Source organism: Heloderma suspectum, chromosome 12, assembly GCF_057233095.1.
Source record: "Heloderma suspectum isolate Gila_16-S chromosome 12, 16-S_ref, whole genome shotgun sequence".
Classification (NCBI taxonomy): domain Eukaryota; kingdom Metazoa; phylum Chordata; class Lepidosauria; order Squamata; family Helodermatidae; genus Heloderma; species Heloderma suspectum.
The window spans coordinates 32,060,566-32,078,056 of NC_139469.1; positions in this window are offsets into that span (position 1 = coordinate 32,060,566).

Below are 17,491 nucleotides of genomic sequence, written 5' to 3' on the forward strand. Positions count from 1 at the left end.
GGGAGGTGATTTTTTTTCAAAAAAATCACTTTTTAACATTTTTTTAATATTCTAACATTTTTTAATTTTTTAAATTTTTAAATTTTACTTTATTTCTTAACTAACTTTTTTTCATTTATTTGTCTTGTAACACACACTTCCACACCAGTGGGACTCTGCTTTTAACCTCTACTGAGTAGAGGAGCAGGCACAGCCTAGTCTAGAACAATCACAAAGCTAGACACAAAAAGGGAAAAGAGGCAATGGAAGGACAGGACCCTCCAGTGGTGGTGACCTGCAAGGTGTGTGCAGTGTTTGTTTTCTTGCCTGAGAACAACATGGCCTACACCTGCAACAAGTGCAAGTCGATCACGCTGCTGGAAGAAAAAGTAAGAGGGCTGGAGCGGCGATTGTCGACCCTCTGGGGAACAAGAGAACATGAAGAGTTCTTGGACAGAATGGGCGAACTACAGCAGCAAAGGAAAGACCAGAAGCTTGAAGGGCAACAGCAAGATGTGGCAGTGGGAAATGCTGAGGTGAAGAAAAATGGAGTAGAGGATACTCCATGGGAAAGGGTGACAGTTAAGAGAAGAAGAACTAGACACCACTCTGCACCAGTGGAAGCAGTGGAGCTGGGGAACCGATTCCAGGTACTTGCGGATGAGACTGGAGGACAGCCTGCAGAGGAAGAATCACAGGGGAACCTACATGAGAGTGAGCAAGAGGCTGAAGGTCAGTCAAACAGAGGCGGTGAAACCCAGGCCTACAACAACAAGACGAGAAGAGTGGTAGTAGTGGGAGACTCCTTGCTGCATGGGATCGAGACCCAAGTATGTCGCGAAGACCCGTGGACTCGCCAGGTATGTTGTCTCCCAGGAGGACGGATTAGAGACGTGACTGAAAGGTTGCCTGCACTCATAAAGCCCACTGACAGGCATCCCTTTCTTCTCAACCATGTGGGAACAAATGATACTGCCAAGCGGAGCTACAAAGAAATCACGTTAGACTTTGAAGCTTTGGGAAGGAAACTCAAGAACTTTAAGGCCCAGATAGTTTTCTCATCCATCCTTCCAGTAGTTAGAAGAAGGATAGAAAGGGAATGAAAAATACTCCGGGTGAAGAAGGCCAAGCAACAAAGGAAGAGTACAGGCAAGTAGCATAGAATTGCAGGGATGGCGTCAGGAAGGCTAAAGCTGAGAATGAGCTGAGGTTAGCGAGGGATGCTAAAAGCGACAAAAAGGCTTTCTTCAGCTACATGCATAGTAAAAGGCAGAGGAAAGAAATGGTTGTTCAGCTATTAAATAAGGATGGCAAAATGATAACAGAGGACAAAGAAAAGGCAAAGGTGCTCAATTCCTACTTTGGCTCAGTCTTCTCCCAAAAGAGGGTCTATGACCCCCCTGGCAAAGGCGAAGTACAGGCTGAAGGGGCAGGGTTGCAGCTTGAGATCAATAGGCATATGGTGAAGGAACACCTAATTACTTTGAATGAGTTCAAATCTCCAGGGTCAGATGAACTGCACCCTAGAGTAATAAAGGACCTGGCAGAAGAACTCTCAGAACCGCTGTCTATTCTCTTTGAGAAATCATGGAGGACGGGGGAAGTGCCAGATGACTGGAGGAGGGCTAATGTTGTCCCCATCTTCAAAAAGGGTAACAAGGAGGAACCTGGGAACTACAGACCAGTCAGTCTGACATCAATCCCTGGGAAAATTCTGGAGCAGATGATCAAGCAATCCATCTGTGAGCACCTTGAAAACAATTACTCGAAGCCAACATGGATTTGTCAAGAACAAGTCCTGCCAGACGAATCTGATCTCATTTTTGGATCAAGTAACCTCCCTTGTAGACCGTGGGAATGCTGTAGACATCATATACCTCGACTTCAGCAAAGCTTTCGACAAAGTGCCCCATGATCTCCTGATGAGCAAACTAGCTCAAAGTGGTCTAGATGAAACAACGATCTGGTGGATCCACAGTTGGCTACAGAATCGGACTCAAAGAGTGCTTATCAATGCGACCTTCTCAAACTGGGGAGAAGTAACGAGTGGGGTACCTCAGGGCTCAGTCCTGGGCCCAGTGCTCTTCAACATTTTTATTAATGACTTGGAGGAGGAGGTGCAGGGAATGCTGATCAGATTTGCAGATGACGCAAATTTGGGCGAGATAGCTAATACTTTGGAAGAAAAAAAAAATTCAAAGTGATCTGGATACACTGGAGTGCTGGGCAGAAAACAACAGAATGACATTTAATAGGGATCAATGCCAAGTTCTGCACCTAGGAAAAAGAAACCAAATGCACAGTTACAAGATGCGGGATACGTGGCTCATCAACACTACAAGCGAGAAGGATCTTGGAATTGTTGTCGATCACAAGCTGAATATGAGCCAACAATGTGATGTGGCTGCAAAAAAGGCCATTGCTGTTTTGGGCTGCAATAATAGAAGAATAGCTTCCAAATCCCAGGAAGTACTAGTTCTCCTCTACTCAGCACTGGTTAGGCCTCATCTGGAGTACTGTGCCCAGTTCTGGGCACCACACTTTAAGAAGGATGCAGACAAACTGGAGAGGGTTCAGAGGAGGGCAACAAAGATGATCAGGGGACTGGAAACAAAGCCCTATGAAGAGAGACTGAAAGAACTGGGCATGTTTAGCCTTGAGAAGAGAAGACTGAGGGGAGATATAATAGCGCCCTTCAAGTACCTGAAAGGTTGTCACAGAGAGGAAGGCCAGGATCTCTTCTTGACCATCCCAGAGTGCAGGATACGGAATAATGGGCTCAAGTTACAGGAAGCCAGATTCCGGCTGAACATCAGGAAAAACTTCCTGACTTTTAGAGCAATACAACAATGGAACCAGTTACCTAGGGAGGTGCTGGGCTCTCCCACACTGGAGGCGTTCAAGACGAGGCTGGAAAGCCATCTGTCAGGGATTCGCCATCTTGGATTCCTGCATTGAGCAGGGGGTTGGACTCGATGGCCTTGTAGGCCCCTTCCAACCCTACTGTTCTATGATTCTATGATTGAAGCAGGGTGGGAAGCTGGAAAAGATTCCTCTGTAGGGACAAGGATACGAGAGGGGTTATGCCACAAAGGCCCATGGGATACATGCCAGGAGTGGGCTGGAGAACTAAGGGGGAAACCAGCCACAGAAAGCCACAGAGCACCCAATCATCTGTGGAGAGCAACATGGGTTAGCGAGCGAACAACCAACCCACCAAGGCTTATTCTCAGGGTGGCTTATTGTGATGTGTGGGCTCACCCAGTGATTGTTATTTCTGCTATGCAGATTCTTTCTGCTGCTCTGTTGTTAAACTGGGTATTTGTACTTTCAGCTGTATCTTATTACTTTTTTTAATGAACGTTAGCCACCTTGGATGACTGCGAATAGAAAGGTGGTGGTATAACTATTTTCAAGCAGTAAATATATTTATGGAGAAGTCCAGCTGATGGGTGTTGGTTTAATTCCACCAAGTTCAAAGGATATGGGCATAATTTCTCCCAATTGCCAGGTCCTGCAGGGAAGTGTATTCATTTCATTTTAACAAACTGAATGGCTAAGTGTGAATAGCTGAGGAGAGGAGGTCTCCATTTCCTCCTCCAGCCAATCTCAATTTATCTTAAAGAATGGCATTTTGACAAATCGCAGTTCCCATGTATGAGGAAGTTATTTAACAAAGGGTTTATCTCTGGGGTGAAGCAATTAGAAATGGAGCATGTACCAAGGGCCAGCTCAAGCCTGGTGATTTGAACAATCCTTTGGCATTAACAGCTTTCCTGACACATTCAGATAAATGCAGAATATAATATTTCTCCTTTTATATTTTAAGACAGACATTGGCCTTCATTTTAAGGGAATGATGTTCTGTTTAGTCTTCCCTATGAATGGCACCCAACCCTATGAGGGCTCCTCAAAGCCCCATGAGGAGAGACTGAAAGAACTGGGCATGCGTAGCCTTGAGAAGAGAAGTCTGAGGGAAGATAGGATAGCGCTCTTCAAGTACTTGAAAGGTTGTCACAGAGAGGAAGGCCAGGATCTCTTCTCGGTCATCCCACAGTGCAGGACACGGAATAATGGGCTCAAGAGACAGGAAGCTGAATTCCGGCTGAACATCAGGAGAAACTTCCTGACTGTCAGAGCAATATGACAATGGAACCAATTACCTAGGGAGGTGGTGGGCTCTCCCACACTGGAGGCATTCAAGATGAGACTGGACAGCCATCTGTCGGGGATGCTCTGACTTGGATTCCTGCATTCAGCAGGGGGTTGGACTTGATGGTCTCATAGGCTCCTTCCAAACCTACTGTTCTATGATTCTATGAACATGGCAATGGAATCATGATCCAACTACCTAAGAGGAGGGGGCAAAGATGAGGACCATCTCAGGCCCTCATCCTCCAAAGAAGAACACCACTCCAACAGCCTTAGTTCATCATCCTTGTGCTCTCATCTTCACAATTTTGTTGACTATGGTCGATGTGGGTCAACCATGGGTCCCACTGAGGACATGCCTAGCTGCTTTGGCAGGGGTAACACTGCAAGCTTCAAGGAGGGGCTGGGGGTGCAGGGAGAGAGGCAAGATTGACAACAAGGTGTCAAGGCCCTTTCTTGGATATGTTTCAAGATTAGCATGCCAAAAACAAAGCAGTATATTTGGCTTAGTGGTTAAGACGCTGAACTGCAGACCGGAAGGTCGGCAGGACAGCAGTTCAAGACCCGAGTGCCGCGTGACGGAGTGAGCTCCTGTCTTCAGTCCCAGCTCCTGCCAACCTAGCAGTTCGAAAGCAAGAAATTGCAAGTAGATAAATAGGTACCACTTCGGCGGGAAAGGTAACAGCGTTCCGTGCACCTCGGTGTTCAGTCATGCCGGCCACATGACCACGGAAGCGTCTTTGGACAGCGCTGGCTCTTCGGCTTAGAAACGGGGATGAGCGCCACCCCCTAGAGTCGGACACGACTGGTTGGGGACACCTTTACCTTTACCTTTTTATATTTCAAGAGCATTTGTTGTGGTTACTTTTTATACCTTATATTGAGGGTGCACATATTGTGGCCTGAGAGCTCACAGGTGGCCCCCCATGGGTGCCACAATGCCCTGCGCCACTGAATTCCCTCCCCTGGCAGCAGAAGCGAGGAAACAGTAATCTGTATCAGGATCACTGGGAGAGGGGTTGGAGAGAAGGCTCTCTAGTCCTTATGCCAGCGTTCCTCATACATATTGCTCTTTCCCTGCTGCGAGAAAAGAGCAGTCTGTATCAGAATCACTAGGATGTGCGTCTGTGTCTGTGTTTGTGCATGTGGCCCCTGAACCCACATCACATGCAGCCCTTTGGCCCAAAAGGTTGTACACCTGATATCAGTGGTTGGCAGTTTCTGGAGACCCAAGGGGCAATTTTGCCCCCCTCCCTTGGAACTTACCAGGAACTGCCCCCAGCTGTCCCACTGCTGAATTTGCTGCAGCAATTTGGTGGCAGCAGGGACAAGAAAGAAAAAAAACAGTGGTTGGCCACTGAAATTTGGTGGTGTGGCAGCAAAAAAAGAGCTTTTTTAAAAGAAGAAGAAGAAGAAGAAGAAGAAGAAGAAGAAGAAGAAGAAGAAGAAGAAGCAGCAGCAGCAGCAGCAGCAGCAGCAAAATGGGCCCCTTTTTACCACTGCCACACAGCAAACCAGCTCTTGCTTCTTCTGCTTTTGCTGCCAGAGCCACAGAAAGTCCAGTGGTGGCGGGTGGCAGTCGTGGCCACACGGAAGCCCAGAGGTGGGGTATAGGTTGTCCACCCCGCCTTATATGACTTTAGCTGGTTGGGTGTTGTACATTTCTTGTATTGTTCTGTCTTTAATTGTATTTTGAATTGGTTTGTTTTTATGCTATGTGTTAATCAAGATTCTATTTTTAAGTGGCATTTTATTACTATTAGTCACCTTGAGTGCTATTTTTGGCAGAAAAGAGGGGTTACAAATTAAATAAATAAATGTCTCATTGAATTCAATGGCGATTACAGCTAGATAAATGTGTATAGGATTGCAGCCTTAGTGAGAAGGGTCAGGGAGGGATAAGCAAGGCTCAAGGTTACATTGGAGAAAAACAAACACACATTCCAGAGTTTCATTTACCAAAACATCAGAATATAAGAGAGAGGTTGCAATCCTAAACAGGCTTACTTGGACAACACAACTACTGAAACCATTGGGAATGTATACGGAATCAGGGTGGTTATGTACATTCAAAAGCACCTTGGTCCAAGCAAGAGGATAAACTTGACAGCTTTATTGGTGAGGATGTTGGAATGACAAATATAATGGTGATGACAATTCAATCTACCTTTTCTTCCTTAATTTAGGCTGTAATCCTGTACCCACTTACCTGTAAGTAAGCTGCATTGAACTCAGTGGTATTTATGTCTGAGTAGACATGTATAGGATTGCCTTGTAATAATTGTAATAAACTTAATTTTACAGTTTCAGTGAGAAGATTAAGCATTATAACCATAATCATATCCCATCAATGTACATGTCTCTTTATAGACTTTATAGAGAGCTTCAGCTATTGGGTGGTATAGAAATGAAATGAATGCAGGAATAAATAAATAAATAAATAAATAAATAATACCATAAGCAAAAAAGTTGGGATGCTGCCCCAAGGAGCTTACAATTGACATAGACAGAGAGAAGGGGAGGAAGTGATGGGGATGTCTGCGCACAAATGCAGTTACACATGTTTAAGATCAGTTGGAGTTGTGGACTGGTTCAGAATTACTTTTAGTTGCAAGCTGATTAAATTCACGGTGATGGCTTCAGTGAGTTGTAGTCAATGTTAGTCCTACTTTGAGTAGAACCACTGAAATGAATGGGTCTACTCCAAGTAGGACCAACATTGGAAACAATGCAGCCTCATCTATGCACGTTTTGGAGGGGTCCGCGGCCCAGAATTGCTCACTGAAGTCCTTGCCCCCTAATCCGCATAGGATCAGGTGACTTAATTTCTAATTTCCTCACATATGTGCTAGAGAACAGCTGTGGAACATGAGCTGAGTCTGCAGAGGAAGTCCTGAGATTTGCTTGGGCCCCAATGGATTATGAAAACCTGGAAACCGGACAGATAACACTCAAGTAACAGACTGGAAACATGCTGTGGGGGAGAGAGAGTGGAGGAAACCCTCTCACACACAATAGATTAAACCCGGCTGTTCTCTTAGAGACGTGGAAGGGCTTTTTCCAAGACTTTGAACTACCGTGCTTAAAAGTTGCTTGGTAGCCGTTGTCACAAAGGTGTAATCTTTTCAGGAATTCCCTTTTTTCAAAATGCATGCACACACAAATGGATTTTGTAACGCTGTAATAAAAGCGTTCTTTAAAAGGCCCTGACTGTTCTATTCTTCCATTTGATGTTCATGCTGCTCAAAGAATGGGATTGCACGGCTCAAGAAGAGGAGGAAGAACCGTGTCTGTGGAGCAGTTCCCTACATTCCCGATGGTGTGGATTTGAAAATGGAGCTGTTGGGCCCATAAGGAGAATGGAGCTGTTGGGCACATAAGGAGAATGCTGGGCACATAAAGAGAATGTTGGGCACATAATGTTGGGCACATAAGGAGAATGGAGCTGTTGGGCACATAAGGAGAATGTTGGGCACATAATGGAGAATGTTGGGCACATAATGCTGGGCACATAAAGAGAATGTTGGGCACATAATGTTGGGCACATAAGGAGAATGGAGCTGTTGGGCACATAAGGAGAATGTTGGGCACATAATGGAGAATGTTGGGCACATAATGCTGGGCACATAAAGAGAATGTTGGGCACATAATGTTGGGCACATAAGGAGAATGGAGCTGTTGGGCACATAAGGAGAATGTTGGGCACATAATGGAGAATGTTGGGCACATAATGCTGGGCACATAAAGAGAATGTTGGGCACATAATGTTGGGCACATAAGGAGAATGGAGCTGTTGGGCACATAAGGAGAATGTTGGGCACATAATGGAGAATGTTGGGCACATAATGCTGGGCACATAAAGAGAATGTTGGGCACATAATGTTGGGCACATAAGGAGAATGGAGCTGTTGGGCACATAAGGAGAATGTTGGGCACATAATGGAGAATGTTGGGCACATAATGCTGGGCACATAAAGAGAATGTTGGGCACATAATGGAGAATGTTGGGCACATAATGCTGGGCACATAAAGAGAATGTTGGGCACATAATGTTGGGCACATAAGGAGAATGGAGCTGTTGGGCACATAAGGAGAATGTTGGGCACATAATGGAGAATGTTGGGCACATAATGCTGGGCACATAAAGAGAATGTTGGGCACATAATGGAGAATGTTGGGCACATAATGCTGGGCACATAAAGAGAATGTTGGGCACATAATGTTGGGCACATAAGGAGAATGGAGCTGTTGGGCACATAAGGAGAATGTTGGGCACATAATGGAGAATGTTGGGCACATAATGCTGGGCACATAAAGAGAATGTTGGGCACATAATGGAGAATGTTGGGCACATAATGCTGGGCACATAAAGAGAATGTTGGGCACATAATGTTGGGCACATAAGGAGAATGGAGCTGTTGGGCACATAAGGAGAATGTTGGGCACATAATGGAGAATGTTGGGCACATAAAGAGAATGTTGGGCACATAATGGAGAATGTTGGGCACATAATGCTGGGCACATAAAGAGAATGTTGGGCACATAATGTTGGGCACATAAGGAGAATGGAGCTGTTGGGCACATAAGGAGAAGGTTTTGTGTAGTTTCTCTCACTTGTTCCATAGAATGCCATCCCGACCTTTCAAAAACGCCTTTCTCTCTGGATCCAGGGCCATGATCAGGCTCTCCCTCCCCAATGCCCACACCAGAAGACCAACACATTCTCAAAGCCATCCATGTACCCCCCCCATTCACTCCTTGCCTCATGTTCTTGCAGATCACAATCAAATATCTTTGCCAATTGCTTGAATTCAATCAGCGCTGATTTCCAAAAGACATATGCTCCCATTCTACCTACTTACCAGGGACAATCCCCTTTTTTCGCCCTTGCCCCTCATTTAAAAAAAATGCCCCGTTTTGTTTTGCTTGTTCCCTTGTTAAAATTGTGTTAGCATGAGTTCAGTGGAGGCTGGTGGCTCTGATGCCAGTGTGGCGGTGAATCTGCTCCAGGTTTCAGTCCGAACCAGTCTTCTGAATGGTTCTGACTGAAACCTGGAGCAGATTCGCCGCCACACTGGCATCGGAGCCACCAGCCCCCACTGTGTGAGCTGTTAGTGTTGTCATTCTTTAGCACTGCAGCCTTGCAGCACGTAGGACTGCTCTGCCTATGGGAACCCTGCCCTCCACCCCACCTGCCCCAATGGACACCAGCCGCCACTGCTTTGGGGCTCCTCTCCCTCCCCCGGATCTCTAGTAATCACATTTCAGAGTGGTGAGCAGAAACATCATAGGAACAGAGGATGTTGCCTTATACTGAGTGGTACCATTGATCCATTGCCCATTAGCCCAGTATTGTCAACACTGGCTGGCAGCCATGGCTCTCCAGGGTTTCAGGCAGGAGTTCTTCCAGCCCTACCTAGAGATGCAGGGGATTGAACTCAGGCCCTTCTGCCTGAGAAGAGGGGGCTCTGCCACTGAGCCACAGCTCCCCCTTCATCTCATCTCAGTGCATGTGCACAAACACTATGACACCATGCAGTGCCCAGCCTGATGTTTAGCACACACTGCAGCTGCAATTGCATAGTCAATGAATACAGCTTGATGGAGGCAGAGCTGAGACACCAGTAATGTGCTTAGGGCAGTCGTTCTTGGTACAAGTAAAGGGATGTTGGAACCATGGCTCTGTTTTTGTTTGTGGAACGTTGGGAAGTATGTCAGGAGACACACCTTTTTAATCCTCCTAATCAGTGGCGCTCATATGCGAATCCAAAGATGAGCAAAACTTTCCCTCCCAACATTTGCCAGATCATAGAATCATAGGATAATAGGGTTGGAAGGGGCCTTCAAGGCCATCCCTGCTCAATGCAGGAATCCAGGTCAGAGCATCCCTGACAGATGCCTGTCCAGCCTCGTCTTGAATGCCTCCAGTGTGGGAGAGCCCACCGCCTCCCTAGGGAATGGGTTCCATTGTCGTATTGCTCTAACAGTCAGGACGTTTTTCTTGATGTTCAGCTGGAATCTGGCTTCCTGTCACTTGAGCCCATGATTCCGTGTCCTGCACTCTGGGATGATCGAGAAGAGATCCTGGCCTTCCTCTCTGTGACAACCTGTCAAGGACTTGAAGAGCGCTATTCTATCTCCCCTCAGTCTTCTCTTCTCAAGGCTGAACATGCCCAGTTCTTTCAGTCTCTCTTCATAGGGCTTTGTTTCCAGTCCCCTGATCATCTTTGTTGCCCTCCTCTGAACTCCAGTTTGTCTGCATCCTTCTTAAAGTGTGGTGCCCAGAACTGGACACAGTACTCCTGATGAGGCCTAACCAGTGCTGAGTAGAGGGGAACTAGTACTTCCAAGGATTTGGAAGCTATGCTTCTATTAATGCAGCCCAAAAGAGCAGTTGCCTTTTTTGCAGCCACATCACATTGTTGCATTTGTTGGCTCATATTCAGCTTGTGATCTATAACGTGGTCACTCCATCACATGTCATGTAGTTTCCTACATGTAATGTAAGGTGAGAGGTTGGCGGACTTCATATTTGCAGAACCAGAGCTGTGCACAAATGGCTCCTCAAAATTCGCCACCTTATTGTGGGAAGACAAACTGGGGGGCCCATGTCAACACATTTCTCCAGGCAGAGGAGAAATTCTCCAGCAGTTTCTCTGGGGCAGGGCTCACCATGAGCAGTGATTGTAACACAACTTCTTTCTTGTTTCCTTTGAGATTTGTGCTGCCACTGTAAGTGGTAACAGTAATAAATGGGTTGTTAGCCTGGCCCTGGCCACCATTTTGCATCCATCACAATGCCCCACACCTAGCGCGATTCTAGGATATTGTGGGATGAGGAGGAAAGGGGGCCACCACAAAAAAATGGTGGAGGAAATTTGGAGGAAATTCTGCAACATGGTTTTCTATTTCTAGGGGAGGTATAAGAGAAAGAAAAGTCTCACAACCTGTCTTAGAAAAATGTTGTCTGGAAATCTTAGAATCATACAACCATGGAACAGTAGGGTTGGAAGGGGCCTATAAGACCGTCGAGTCCAACCCCCTGCTCAATGCAGGAATCCAAGTCAGAGCATCCCTGACAGATGGCTGTCCAGCCTTGTCTTGAATGCCTCCAGTGTGGGAGAGCCCACCACCTCCCTAGGGAATTGGTTCCATTGTCATATTGCTCTGTCAATAAGTTTTTCCTGATGTTCAGCGGGAATCTGGCTTCCTGGATCCTTCCTGGAACTTGAGCTCATGATTCCGTGTCCTGCACTCTGGGATGATCGAGAAGGGATCCTGGCCTTCCTCTCTGTGACAACCTTTCAGGTACTTGAAGAGCGCTATCATATCTCCCCTCAGTCTTCTCTTCTCAAGGCTAAACATGCCCAGTTCTTTCAGTCTCTCCTCACAGGGCTTTGTTTCCAGTCCCCTGGTCATCGTTGTTGCCCTCCTCTGAACCCTCTCCAGCTTCTCTGCATCCTTCTTAAAGCCTGGTGTCCAGAACTGGGCACAGTACTCCAGATGAGGCCTAACCAGTGCTGAGTAGAGGGGAACTAGTACTTGACAGGACTGGGAAGCTATATGTCTATTAATGCAGCCCCAAATAGCATTTGCCTTTTTTGCAGCCACATTGCATTGTTGGCTCATATTCAGGTTGTGATCTACAACAATTCCAAGACCCTTCTTGCTTGTAGTATTGTTGAGCCAAGTATCACCCATCTTGTAACTGTGCATTTGGTTTCTTTTTCCTAGGGGCAGAACTTGGCATTTAATCCTATTACATTTCATTCTGTCGTTTTCTGCCCAGTGCTCCAGTCTATCAAGATCACTTTGAATTTTGTTTCTGTCTTCCAAAGTATTAGCAATCCTGCCCAATTTTGTGTCATCTGCAAATTTGATCAGCATTCCCTGCACCTCCTCCTCCAAGTCATTAATAAAAATGTTGAAGAGCACTGGGCCCAGGATCTTGGCTCAGCTCTAGTTGTCATTCTTCAGAGTTCAGTATCTTAGGTTCTTCTACTCAGAGCCTTTTCTGTAGTGGCCTCGGTATGCTGTAATGCTCTCCCACAGAAGATGCATTTGGCCCCATCGATTGCCCTTTTGGAGGCAGTCAAAAATATGTTTATTCTGCCAGACCTTTGAGACACTGGTGTTCCACAGATAATGGTCCTACAGAAAATGGCAGTAGCGGTGATATTTTAATTTATCGCCTCTTGGTGTTGGTTTATACTTTTGTTTTTATGCTCCAAACCACTTTGTGAACTGAGACATTGAAAGCCAGCATATAATAGAAATGTTGTAAATGAATAGATAAATCCATCAATAAATAAGATCATACTTGTGACTCCAGAAAGCATATTCTGTGGAGTTTCAAACATTCAAAACCCAAATTTCCATGTTCCTCATCTCACAGGGTCGGGAGTGGGGAAGATAAAACCACACCACCAAGAGAGAATGAAAGATACTTTCCCAGGCCACAAATCCTAAAGATACCAGACGAATTTATGAAGTGGTAGTTAAGCTAATGCGCTTGGAGTCCAAGATATACCATGGAATGAGCTTAATGTGCAAATGAGCTATGTTTTGGGTAGGAAATTATGCTCCGTTTGGTCTAGCCTGGTTTCTGACATTTCCCGAATCATATCCTGATCAGTCCTCTCTCTCTCTCTCTCTCTCTCTCTCTCTCACTCTGTCTCTCCTTCTTCTTCTTCTTCTTCTTGTGGTTTCAGAACAAAACCCTTATTTGTTTTTTTTGCTGCAAAGTATAACAAAATATGGAGAATTCTCATCAGCTGCTAAACATATAAACTTGCAGATTTGGGGGCTGATGGAGCTGGAGTAATAATCCCTGGTGGAAAAAAACAGATTCAATACTTAATCATTTGAGAAACTGCACACATCTGTTCTCAGACAACAACAGGCGGCTGAAAACATATGTCAGCAGTAGGAACAAGCAGATAACCTGTTGCCAGGTTGTGTTGTGTTTTTACAATTCCGTTTTCTAAACATGGAGTTTGCAAAAGGTATCCTCAGACTTTTCTAGAGCCTGAAAGTGTTCATTGCATAGAAGAGCTGTGAAATAACAACATTTCAAAATATTATAAAGAAATCTACTTACATTTCTAACTGCAAGCTTTAATTGGTTTTGTTAGTAGATTAATCAACTAAAGCTTTAGTTGATTAATTTTGGAGAAGCATTTTTAAACAGGGAAGGCAAATTTTAACTGATGGACCTGTGAGTTACACTCATGCTTGTTAATTTATTTGAGGATATAGGAAATGAAAAAAATAATTAAAGCTGGCCTTTCTTTCTAACAATAAATGATTGTCTTCAGATGTTTTCCCCACCCCCATCCCCCACCCTGAAAGTTGAAGGTGGTTGAAATGAGGATCATTCCTGATAGTGGGTTGGATCCAGATGTAGTTACATTTAGAGTATACCCACTGAAATCTGTGAGATCTAATTTTGTCATGACCAGCTCAAGTCCCATTTATTTCAGTTGGTCTACTCTGAGCATGACTAGATCTGGCTCCAGCCAAGTCTGTACACTCATTCCACTTTTGCCTCTGCTAAACAGGTTTTGCAGGTTTTGTAATGTTTGTTTCAAAACTTGTTTGACCAAAAGCAACAGCAGGACAAAAAAGATCTGTGTGTATACCATTGGGTGGCAGCTGTAATCCTGACTTATTGCAAAGGTGCAGAAGAGGTAATAGTATTTAAAAAACCCAATTACATAGAATATTAAAAATTGGATACATAAGGCTAAGGATTCCATCAGCCCTTTTTTGGGTTGCCGGATTTCCATGGCGCGCCCAACTCGGTTTGCATTTCCGAGCCAAGCTGCACATTTTCCCTGAATTCCAGGGACTTCTTACATTCTTCTTTTTAATTTGCGGAAATAGACATTTGTGCAAATTGTGGCCAGAATTTGCGTAACAGAAATGTCTATTTCTGCAAAAACAAAAACACTGAAAATCTGCCAGCTGGCCTGACTCACTACAGACCGAGTCTGGCCAGCTGGCAGAAGATGGAACTGAGTCTGGGGTGGGGGTGGGTAGCCAATGAAAGCTTGTCGAGCTCCACCCCCCACCCACCCAGATTCCTCCAACATCCTTACATAAGGCATGATCCAGCTAAAGTTAAATAAGTTAAAGTCTCACCAATTTCCATGGGACATAGTTGAGCACAGGCTTAACTTTACCGCTGGAATCTGCGGGACTTCAAAGTACTAAACTTCAGTTGATCGTCTCTATCACTTATAACAGGAGTGCTCCAGCTGCTTCACAGCAAGACCCCTGAGGACTTGTTTAGGCCATTAGCATTGGCCCAGGGTTATTATTCCAAAGCTGTTACCCTACCATAATGGAGAAGTACAAAATTATTTCAGCCTGTGACTGAATTTTGTTGCATAGGTTTGTTTCTAACCCTGTGACACATGCAAAAGAATTTGGGCTGCTTCCTGGGAACTGCTTAGGCAGAACGGCATGCTTTGTGGGAAACTGGAGGTCCCCAACCCCATATTTCCAGCATAAAGTGAATGCGCAGGCAGACAGGCACTTGCAGGGGATAATCACTGGGTGGGAGGGGGAAGTTGAACTGCCCACCGATTTTTGCTTAGAGTTGGCCCCCTCCCTTGCTCATTTGATAGGCATTCCTCCCCGAGGGATGTACGGACTGTGTAAAATCTGTTCTGTCCGTGTTTTGCAGGTTTTCGGGCGCCTTTTGTTCTGTCATCCGCCCATCAATGAATTGGATTTTTTTTTGGTTTCCCAATTTGCACAAATTCTCAAATGGAAAATGCTCAAGTCCCCGCAGAATGTGCATTTTCATGCTTTCGCCTATAGGAAAATGTGCATTTTTGGCCAGTTTTTTTTAAATTTTGCATATTTTTCTGCAAATGAAATTTGCACAAAACTCAGGACAGTTAGAAAAATGGCCCACAAGTCTATGGAATCCGCCCAATAGGAGGAAAGCCAGTCCAGTGCGGAATCCATGGGTAAGTTTCATGAAAATCTAAACTCTTTTGTTTCCATTGAGGATTTCTCTGACATTCCACCCCTCCCCCAATCTGGGCTGTGAAACCAGAGATGAGCTCATCTAGACCACGGGTGTAGAACCTCTTTCAGCCTGAGGGACACATTTAATTATGGAGAAGCTTTCGTGGGCCGCATTCCAGTGGTGGAGTGGGGCAAAAGCCAAAAGGGGTGGGGCCAAAACACCAAACATACCAGCCTATTTTAGCTTAAAGTTCTTCCTTCCAGTACTGAAGTTTTAGGAGAGGCATTTCAATCATTAAGATTGGGGATCAGGATAGGCAAACGAGCAATGTTCAAGATCAGTAGGACTCTCTGAACATCCTCTCACCGCTTGTCTTGCACCTGATTCCCATCCATGCTTGAGATCACTACTCACTTTGAATGGGAAAATTGCACAAATCAAGAAGCAATCGGATGGAGGATTTGCGCAAATCTCCGCAAATCTGCATAAATTTCTTAATTTGCGCAAAATTTCCTCCATAGAGCAAAATGGGGCTGATTCAGTCTACTAAGGCAATTTGTGCAAATTGGGGGATTCACAGAAATTGGGGAATTCACACAAATTGTGGGATTTGCACAAATTGTGGGATTTGCGCAAATCGAGGGATTTGCGCAAATCGAGCTTGGAATTGGGACCGAGATGAATGCAAGCACATTTTTGACAACTCATGAGTATTTTTGGTGGACACATGCTCACACTCATGGTTGGAGTGTCAAATGGGGCATGAATGAAATTCACATACATCCCTTATTGGGGGTGGCAGCAACACACAAAAGCTGGGAAAACCATGAACCAACTGGGGTGGGGAGAAGTGGGAATCACCTGGTGATGTGGGGATGGGGGCGCAGCCTTCTGGGGAACCCCAGAGGGTCAGATCTGACCCCTGGGCCTGTGCTTCAACACCCCTGACCTAGAAGGAACAACCTTGGGGGATATTTTTAGGGGAGAATCAGCACGTGTGGAAGGGATTAAGCATCTCTCCCTCCCATCCATCTTTGGACTGCCCCACTCCACCCCACTTTGGGCTGATTCACATTATCCCAGCAAAGACAAGTTTTGGGAACACACGTTTTCTAAGATAAGAGGTGGTTCTGCCCTTTGATGAAGGGTTTTGGTGGCTTCTTGTGGGAAGGGTTCAGCAGGCATCCTGGCATTGCCCTGGACTCGTGGGCTGAATGCCCATGCAGCTGGCAGAGGACTGGTACACACCACAGGTGTTGGGTCAAGCCCCTGGTAGACTTGTACAAATCTGCAGATGGTAAATCGCAGAGGAGAAGAATTCCCTGTTCATGGCTGCCCTGGTTGCTGGACGGAGCTGTGCTCACTTCTAGCATCTCCCAGCCTGAGTCACTCTTGGATCCTGTTGCGTCCTCCGCCCTGAATGCACATCAGCATTGGACACCATATTGTCGGTAAACTGAAGTGCTGGGAAGAACCATGCTCAAATATTCTTAAGCTAGGCCAGACCAGTCCCTTGAGAAAAAATGTGGAGCCAGAGAAAACAGTGTTTCTGCCCCCTTGCTATTATTATTATTTGCCCAAGCAGCTAGCCCGAGCTACTCCCCTCAACCCTGTGAATGTCATCGGGCTGCTTCACAACACGCAAGCTCTTCACTTGATGGTTATGCATATGGGAATGTTCGATCACAGCTATAACATGCTGGCCAAATCTTCCACATCATTTCAAAAGCAATGTTTCTCAGTGGAGTCAGTCCATGGCATGCGCTCCGCTGCTGGCCACATGGGAGGCTGGTTCACATTTGCATGTTTGTCACTCAGCAACTTGCAGATATAGCACCAGAGACAGACAGTTCATATCTCCTCAGATCACCTTAAACATCCAGTTCATTCCACTGGAGACTAGTCACACACTCAGCTGCTGGTTGCCAATACCTCATTTGCCCATGTGCATCCATCTCTTGCTGTCAGTGACCTGGTTCTCATGAGCATTTAAGCCACGGTAGGTTGCAGGCAGCGCCCGCAGGAACCAGGTTGCCCATTTATGCCCACACCGTGGCTTCTCGTGTTGTCTGAACCTGGTGAGAGTGGCCATGGGTTCCTGGTGGTTTGTTGACCACCCCAAAAGCCACCCTCACCAGGTTTGGACAACACAAGAAGGCTGTCTTCTCGCCTGGCGAGGGTAATTAGGGAAATGAACCGGCATGCGCGGGTGGTTCACAAGCCACCGTAGCTTATTGTCAAGGTTCTAAACCCTCCCACTGACTAGTGGGGCAACAAAGACTCGCTGTGCAACCCACAAAGTCTTCAATCAGTTAAAACACTTCTTCACACCTGTAGCGCCTGTGAAAGCTAAGAGTTGTCCTCTAAGCCTAGTTAGCT